This window comes from Antedon mediterranea, chromosome 8 (assembly GCF_964355755.1).
Source record: "Antedon mediterranea chromosome 8, ecAntMedi1.1, whole genome shotgun sequence".
Classification (NCBI taxonomy): domain Eukaryota; kingdom Metazoa; phylum Echinodermata; class Crinoidea; order Comatulida; family Antedonidae; genus Antedon; species Antedon mediterranea.
In genome coordinates this window covers 1660934-1670855 of record NC_092677.1, presented here as the reverse complement: position 1 = coordinate 1670855, position 9922 = coordinate 1660934, and the positions used below count along the sequence as shown (strand labels likewise).

The following is a 9922-nucleotide window of genomic DNA, read 5'->3' as shown; positions in this document are numbered from 1 at the left end:
TTAACTTATTGTAAATTCCAATTAGTGATACGATGTGATTTTGAATAGATTCTACTGTATTATGTATCTCCGATAGACCATGGATGAAAAAATTGTTGGTTACACGGAAATCTAAGAATATGACTAAAACTAGACCATATTCATGGCTTTGGATGTATATACTGGTTGTTACATTTGTTAAATATAGTGGTAAGTAAATAATATCAAAAGTTTATAGGCCTACTGTAGTATGATTTACTGTGCAATTTTAGTGTATTCGGTTTCAGGGCAGATTATTAATGGTTGTTCCGTTGATGTGCATGCCCCTACTGTATTTTATCATACACATATCCGTTGACTAAATTGACTGGGTACTCGAAAACCTTGACACATCGTTACATTTTTTTCTGAAACAATAAATTGTTTATTATTCTAATCTAAAACATTTATTTAACAAAGACGGTTGGAAACTAATGGTTGATAATTGAGGTTCAATTTGGACTTTAATATTATTAAAACCAGCACAGAAGTAAGCTACCACCCGGAAGTTCTAGCCACCTAAAATTTAAAAGAAAGGAGGCCTATACTCGGTCATTTGGGAATTGTGGGCCACATCTCGTGATTTACTACACGACTTTGCGGATAGGCCAAAAAAACGCACCGTTGGTACCCTGGCTGGCTGTACCCCCTTTAATACACTGTATAACTATACGGCTAACCTAAAATATATTTTTATCAAAATTGAATAATGAATTTCACACGTACAGAAAATTAATGTTCGTCATTAAGTTGTGTGTTCAATTCCCTCAATAACTACTTATTTTTCTAGACTATGTTTGTTTTGTCTAGATTGTACTTTGCACCTTTTTATATTCAGATTTATTTGGTTCTTGTGGAAATTCATGACAGAAAAAATCGCTCACATAAAAATGCAATAATATACAAAATATATAAAAATAAAGCATGTAAAGAGTTGTAATAAAGATAAACTATACACTAAATAAACTACAAGGTGAGCAACACAATGTTCTATAATTGTACACTATGTAGTATTAAAATGGAAATAATTTTTCCACTGATAATAAGAATTATGGTGATGATGATGATGAAGATATGTTGATTGATGATAATGCTTTTTTTTCATTAAGATAGGCATAATAATGATAATGATGATGATAATGATGATGGCAATGATGATGTTGATAATGATTTAGTATACATTGAATGTGTTGAATGTTATTCCTTTTTTTCAGTGGGCCAAAGCATTGACAAACTCACTGTCCAATCAAAAGTTGCGATTGAAGGACAAGAGACAACATTACCATGTTACTACACACCAACGGACGCCGTGATTGGCAAATACTACTGGAAAAAAGGCGATGAAGTTATTGCCAGAAAAGATTTGAATCCTGCGTCTAGATACTCGCTGAGTGATCCAACATTGGATGGTACTGCAGGATATGTTAGCTTGACTATCAATGCTGTTAGCAGGCAGGACACAGACTCGTACACGTGTGGAGTAAATGACGAGTCTACTGGAGCTACTATACTCTTCCAGAAAAACTGCACCTTGACTGTATATTGTAAGTATGATAATAATGCAAGTCTTCTAAACAATCCTGTGTTACAGTATGAATGCAATGTATGTAGATCAAATAAACTGATTTGTGACTTGTGTTGTGTTGTAAGTGAGGTATCGCCTGTATTCAGTGTGTACTCTGAACCATACACGTTCATACGTTCCTTTAATACCACATTGAACTATTATGAACATTCAAATCTAGTATGAACTATCCTTCAATACCACATTCAAAGCTAATGTTATGTTTTCCGTGTTCTTTGTGTATACAACTGACGGCGGTAAATTCTTTCGATTTACACGTGCACTAAAAACACACAGGATATAAGATGGTTTATATCATTGCAATAAGTTGTTGTGCAACACAAAAATAATTATATCTATATCTGCATTACTTTAATGACAGATTTGGATAAGCCAACGCTGTCAGTACTAGGTGATTCTAAAGTTGGAAGAGGAAGCAACGTTACAATGTCTTGCAACTCGACAGAAGCTTATCCCAAACCAATCACAAGAACATGGTTCCATGACAATAATATGTTGACATTTAAAACGGATAGGCCTACACTAGAAATTGAAAGTTTCGAGGAAAAGAATGAAGGGCAGTACAGCTGCAAAGTGGAAAACGAATTCTTATTTGGTCAAAATGGAAAAACAAGTAACTCGATTACATTGAAGCTCAAAGGTAAGTTGTACGTTTCCAGAGTTTTGAAAAGGAATTGTACAATTTACTTTCATGTGGATTAAGAGAATTGATAAAGTCATAAGTCAAGTGGAGTCTGGGACCCTAATCAAACAAAACCAATCATAATCTTCTTGTAAGAAGCTTAAATATATAGATAAGACAAAACTCGCACGCAAGAAGTAATTTAGTTGTTATTTTTAGTGTCTTCTGCATATAATATAACATACTAAAATAAAGATCTCTCTCTGGATTAGCGAGGTTTAATATTAGAAACGAATGAATGTTTACATGCTAAATTCCAAATATTGCTTAAAATTACTAAAGTGTACTATAATCTATACCAATACAAGTCTAAAATTCAATAAACTCATTGAACATTGCGGTAGTAATAGAGTGACTCGTGATGATAACAAAAATGATGGTAGGATGGTGGTGTATAGTAGTTTGTTTTGCAGTGCTGCTCTGTCTATATTACAACACCATTTGTACTGTTTAAATTATATAATCCCAAATCAACAAATGAATTCTAGTTATAAAAGTTTAAGAACAACAAAAATGTATTACAACACCATTTGTACTGTTTAAATTATATAATCCCAAATCAACAAATGAATTCTAGTTTAAAAACTTTAAGAACAGCAAAAATGTATTAATGCGTAACACATCGTTTTTACAGATGAGGCAACATTGACTCCAGTAAGCAGTAGATCTAGTAATAAAGGGGCAATTGCAGCAACTGTCGTTATTTTAGTTATCATCATAACCGTGATTCTCATTATAGCATACCGGTACCGGCACCGGTATGCTATATGTATCAGCTATAATGAAAATCTTGAAAACCGTCGCATTATGTGTTATGTAAGTATTTTCATATTTTATTTTTTTCTACATATAATTAACACGTAAGAACACAGTGCGTCGATTGGTTTGACATTTTCAAAAAAGGAATTTTTAATTGTGCCTAGCACAAATGTCAGTATTGATTCTCACAATAATGGGAAAAAAATTATGTTTTTAGATCATGAGCATAACAACAACCAATCAAGTTCATCTAATTCGACAGCTTCAAGATCAAGAAGCAGATTTAAGAAAAGGTAAGCAGGCCCTACTTTATGTCACGGAGTCGCACGGTGTGTTTTAATTCCTAATCTTTTTTCACAAATGTGTATTTTTAAAAAATAAAATTGTTTACCCATTTATGATTCAACAGTAACATACCTCATAGTAACCATGCTCCGTTTATAATGACCGATACGATGTTTCATTTCAGTTATTCAGTATTTATTTGATTTTATTTTTATTTTATTCAATTTCTGCCATAAACATAAGAAGACAAAACAATTATAAAAGGAGGCACAGAAAGACCAAACAGGTGCTACACACCCATGCTAGTTGGTCAACCCAGAACAGAGAAAAATAAATAAATAGATAAATAAATATGTAATGTATAATTGATATTGTTCCTTAATCTATAAAAATCAATAAATAATCAAAAAGCCCCAGGAATAATATATAATAATAATAAATCCGGAATAATCTTCCAAAAAAATGTTTTGATTTTGTCATTATTCGTTTCAGATGTAATTCATAGAAATACAAAAGAGAATATTTTTAGGTAAGCGTTGTTTGCCTTATGTTAGTAGATATAGCAATAAAATAATATATAAATTGTGAGTTTACAAGATTTCATTTATTTTACTTTTAGTGATGTCTACTGATTTTTATTTTATAGCGCTGGTGGAGTATTTCTTTATAATGACCAGTTCTTTTTACTACTGAATGACAAGCATAAGTACATAATGTGTAAAGGAATGCCTGGCACGACGCAAGCATCAACCGTTGAATGGAAAGCAAAAGCTAATATTTTACTTCAAACAGAGTAAGATTATTTACGATAATCATTAATTATTTTGGCAGCTAAATGTGTTGTTGTGAGGTTGAGGCTTACCAAATTTTGTTGACATGGACGTATGGAAACAAGAAAACGTATGAAACATTTCTGTAAAAAATGTTAATGACAAGATGTTTCTTTGTTTTTAGACAGTTATTGAGTTACGCCGTGTTACCTGGTATAAATTCTCCTTATATTGTTATCGGGGTTGTTAATGTATCTAAATCGAAGTCAAGAATTAAAAGGAAGTTGATTACAGTTTTTGGTAACAGAAATCCCGCCTTCAGAATAATGAATGACGTCATCAAAACATTGGAGTTAAATGGTTCTGTTGTAGATTTAAAATTCGGTACGTTGGACGCAATTTTAAACCATTTATGCTATGTATCATGATATTTTTGGAAAACAATACCATATCAAATACAATAACTCACTATCATTCATTCAATTTTATTTGTTAAGAAAATAGAGATAAAAATACATTTTAAAAGATTGATATAAATAATAAAATTATAAATATGTTAATTATTGTTCTTTCTAGATTATCTAAGCGGAAAAAGATTGTCAAATGGACGGCTTGTTGTTGGTGGTTGGGTCAAACGTAAAGGTAAACTTAATTTTTTCGTCCGAGTATTTTTATTTGGTAGAGTGTCTGTAAAATGTAACATTAAAAAATACAAATTAGTTGAAATACGTTTTAGTTTAGTAGAGTTTAAGTTGAGAAGCCTATTCACTACACGCTATACTTACATTGGGGGCTCCTTCACTTTATTTAAGTTATTAGTAAAATGAAATAAAATGAAATGAAAGTTCAACAAGGCCAACAGCCATAAGTCGCATGCTAAAACGCATAGTGATACCGGACCGACAGACAGACCGACAGACCGACCGACCGACCGACCGACATAGTGAACTATAGAGTCGTGTCCACGCGACTAAAAAGAAAGTATTGTTACGGTTCATTCAAACGCCAAACAAACTTTCAATACGTATCTTACCTCCTTATAAACAAATACATGAATGATGAGTTATTATATTATTATCAAATGTGCACACAAATGTATTGTTCGGTCATAATTAATGCCGAAATAAAGTATAGTATCTACCCTATATCTAGTTTATTTATGAGGTTTGTTTGATTTTTACAGTTAAAACAGAGGAGAAGTCTAGTAGTCGAATACACGAATTGAGGGTCAAGTATCTACCTTTGTCTAGCCAAAAGCAAACGGATATCGAAGATCAGCCTTTCAGTAAGAATCACACAATTATAGGTCTACATACAATATAATTTAAATATAGAGCACTAAAGGTGTGAGAGAAAGGTGTTTGTTATGAGTGGAATTGACTGCTACCAGCTAAATAGTGAAACAATGCTGGTGTAATAAAGATGAATTTAGGACTTAGCTAATACTTTACTGTAAATTAAGTAGTGGTCATTTTATGAAGAGCATGTCTTACAGTCAAGTGTGAATAATTCCTGCCAGAGCGAACACATGTTTTTTAAACCTATACTAGGTCTATTTTTTTAAATAAAAATGTGAATGTGTTCTTTTTTTTCAAACATGTCGTTCTCTATTATAAATCTGACGAAATTCTGTGATTAAGTCTAACAACACATTGATCTATTTCTGTGTAGTTTACAAGCCTTTTATAATGTGGACAGATAATGAAAATGATTGGAATATAGTTTATGTGGAAATGAACAACGCTGAAGATAATATGCGAATTCAGGTTTGGTTTTAGTTCTAATATCGAAATGTAACATTTACAAAAACCAGTATAGACCCTGACAATTAGAGTTTTTTGATGAAAAATACCAGTTCCCTCCTACGTTTCAATAACGACCATCATTAACAAATGAACTAATTCATTACAAATATATTATTTTATACAATTATTATTAATAAGTACCATTTTTCACTAGATTATTGAACTAGACATTTTTCACATTGTCATTAAACGAATCTTGTCTTCCAGTTAATCGAAACAAACATTAGTAAAGTGCGTGTGCTTATTTCATTGTCGCAGTCCAGTATGCTTCTATACGAAGGGGTCAGTGAAGATAATTGTACAACGTTTAAAGAGGCAGAGCAGGTATGTTGTTTTATTTAGAAGAAGGCTTATTATTATTGATATCTCTTTATCGCAAAATTCTTTCTTCACCGATACATTCGTATTTTTTTTCAGATATCTACTATTTGTATGCCCGTATTTAGTGTTACGCTTTCTTCAGATGGAATGTTTGTTTGTGCTCCAACTATAAATAAAACTGATGAAGATGCTAACCACAAAGTGACAACAGAATCTGCAACAGAAGAACCACTGGATACCGAAAGAAAACAAGGTGTGCTTGCAGGTTTAAAAAACTCCGTCGAAAAGCTATTTGCGCCAGTCACAAATCAAGGATCGCAGAGTGAAAATCAAAACTTGGAAGGAATGGAAGATGATAATCCAAACAATGATGTGCCAACAACAGGTACAAAGGAGGTGAGAGAAGAACAAACAACCGACGAGACAACAAAGAAACGCGGTGTATTTGGAAATGCAAAAGGTAAAGTTTCAAAAGCATTAGGCCTATTGTCGAATAAAAGAAAGACAAAACAATCATCTGATTCAGACTATGAAAGCGTGCCTACAACTGAAGGATCTAATGAAACTCCGAAAGAAGATAAAGCAGCAGCAGTAGTAGAAGAAAGGGAAGAAACAGAAGTAACACAACTAGATGAGGAACCATTGGATACCGAAAGAAAACAAGGTGCATTTGCAGGTTTAAATCAGAACTTGGAAGGAATGGAAGATGCTAATCCAGACGATGACGTGACAAAAGCGGGTTCAAATGAAACAGAGGAAGAAAAACCAACCGACAAGACAACAAAGAAATCAGGTTTAGTTGGTATAGTTTCAAAAGCATTATCGTCGATTAAAAACAAGACAAAACAGTCAGCAGATTATAAGGGCGTCCCCGCAATTGACGAATCTAACGATCAAACTCCTAAAGAAGAAGCAGTAGCAGCAGTAGTAAAAGAAGAAATAGAAGTAAACAAAGAAGATGAAGAAGACATACAAGGAATAAGTCAACAAGAACCTGATGAGTCAACACCATGTGTACATGAAAAAGATGAAGAAGAAAAAGAAAAGAAACGGGGTTTTAAGAAGATATTCAAAAGGGGAAAATCAAAAGAGAAAACTAAAAAAGAGAATGAATCAATAGAGGAGGAAGTCCCTTTAAACCAAGAAGGAGTAAAATTAGATAAAAATGTAAAAACTAGAGAAGAAGAAAAGAAGAGACATGGTTTTGCGAAACAATTGATAAAGGGAAAATCAAAAGAGAAAACTAAAAAAGAAAGTAAAGCTATTGAGGAAGAACTATCTTCAAATCAGGAAAAATCTAATAAAAAGGGAAAAACTAAAAAAGAAGAAGCGAAAAAGAAGGCGATCGAATTTGAAGGTCTGTGGCATTTTCTACAAGACACAACAGACAATAATGTTGTCCGTTTAAAGCCGATACATGTCAGAAGTGGAGACAATTTCAACTCGATTGACATTTTACAAAACAGAAGTAAAGTTAAATGTGAACAAATTGTTCCTTTTCTGAATGATGGAAAATCATGGTTTTTGATGATTTACACAACAAATTTTGAAGAAGATGACCAAGATCGGGGTCTCTGCATCAGACACCATGTGTTCTCACTAGATTTTTTGAAAGAATCACTGACAACTAAATGAGATGCAAATGATTTCATTTGTACAGTAATTCAATGTTTGTCTCAGTTATGCAAGATTTGTGTGGAGAAAAACAATGATCGCACTGCATGCTATAATGGGAAAATTACCTATTCTGTGAAACACATTCTGTATTATATCATGAGTAAGTTATACGTGATGTACGTGAGAGGGACTGGGTAACACTTAACAGTATAAATATTTTATAAACACACAGAAATGGTATCTTCTTTAACTGTTTCTGTTGTAAATCGTTTTTATTTAATATCTATTTTGTTCGTATATAGGCGTATAGTTTTAAAATATAAATTTGCATTTTTATTCCTAGATTTTTAATGTTTTATTTATTTATAATAGCTTAAGGCATATATTTAGATTATAATTATTTCATTGATTTAAATTGTATATTTATTTTTTCACGCTGCTGCTCTAGCCCGCTACGTCACAAGAGATAAATCATTCAGATACAAAGCAAGCAGCAGTTATAGTACTAGACACTGACAATTTTGTGAAAAATGATTCTCGACTATAATTTATTGGTACCACCTGTTGAATCCAAAAAACGTCTGGGAAAAAAGTCTAACGACAAATCCCAAAGCATATCTGGTATTTATGAGTCCCATGATATTACTATAATTCGCTGTCAGATAATCATTGAATTATTATCATTGAATTATTATCAAAACAGTCCATTGAAGTTTTTGTTTGTAATAGGATACTTGAAGTATCTAGGCGTGACCCCCAGACTTGACCTTAGCAATAACAATAAGCGAGCAGCGTTTTTTGTAAGAAATATTCTTGTTTTAATGTATTTTAATTATAATTGTATTACTCTTTTCAATCCGTGACAGTAATTCATTTCGTTTTTGGTTAATCAGTCGTTTGAATTTTTAACTCTTTTCTTTTTTGTTTTGATGTATTGATGTATTGTCCCTTTGACTAATTCCAAAAAAATAAAAAATAAAAGATTTCGAAAAAAGGTGGGTCATTTTGAAGTATCATAATAGTTATTAACTATCACCAAAAATTTTTCGAAAAAAAAAAAATTTTAACTGAAATACAGACGTTTTTTTGTTAAAAAAATAACTTTGACTTCCAGTCAAAGTTTTCAATCAAAACATATCCCATAATGCAACGCACTTGTTTGGCTACTCTGTATGCATAATCATAAAACTTCCTCATGATCTGTGTGAAAATACCTTCTCAACCGTGACGAGTTGTAAACAATCCTAATTTATCATATGCATAATGCGTACTCATGGTTTGAAATCTTTGTTTACTTTCGCTCGTGACGATTTTCCAGATGAAATGTAATCAAACTAATTTACCTGTTATTTACGTAAACTTGTTGTTTTGGCTTAAATTTTCGACTTAAAGTGAATAACTTTAATATTACTTTGATATGGCCACTTTAAATTTAGAATATTTTGACCTTCATTTTTTTGTGTTTCAAGGGACAATACATCTTTTTTCTGAAAAAAATTAAATGAAATTAAATTTTTAGGCCTATATTATGTCATTTGAATATTCAATATTTTATGTGTTTTACTGTATGTATGTTTTATCGAGGGCCCTAAATGATCAGTTCCATTAGAAACTGGATAGGCTACCCTCAGTTTAAGAAGGTAATAAATAAATAAATAAATAAACCTATTCCAGATGCGAAAATTCTTTAGTTCATTTCAATTGTTTTTTTTTTGTTGTTTTTTTTGTGTGGTTAACTTTCGATACTGATTTATATTGTGCAAATAGAATAGAACACCACACTCGATGTTGGTTTAGTTTTAGTCGTTAATATATATGTAGCTATATATAAAATAAAAATCTATATGTAGGCCTATACTGTAGGCCTACTGCTTATGTCATTTTTTATTGTTTCGGTGGCTGCATATCATCTGATGGGATAGTGAGGAATAGAGGGAATATCTGAGTGCGGTACTAAGATGAATCATTCGGGGATGGGATAGTCCTAAAGTGGTTAATGCACCGACAACGGACGGTTTGCTATGATATTGTGTCTTGTGAGTGCATTGATTAGAAGAGATGATAACTACATCACATCATG

General features: G+C 32.1%; 1 long non-coding RNA gene across 1 annotated transcript; it reads left to right on the top strand.

The window, feature by feature from the left end:
• The first annotated feature begins 3819 nt into the window (after positions 1-3819).
• Positions 3820-4340, top strand: LOC140057373 (uncharacterized). Its single transcript, XR_011846931.1, has 3 exons — positions 3820-3858; positions 3976-4122; positions 4284-4340. It is a non-coding gene; the product is annotated as an uncharacterized lncRNA (long non-coding RNA).
• The last annotated feature ends 5582 nt before the right edge of the window (positions 4341-9922 follow it).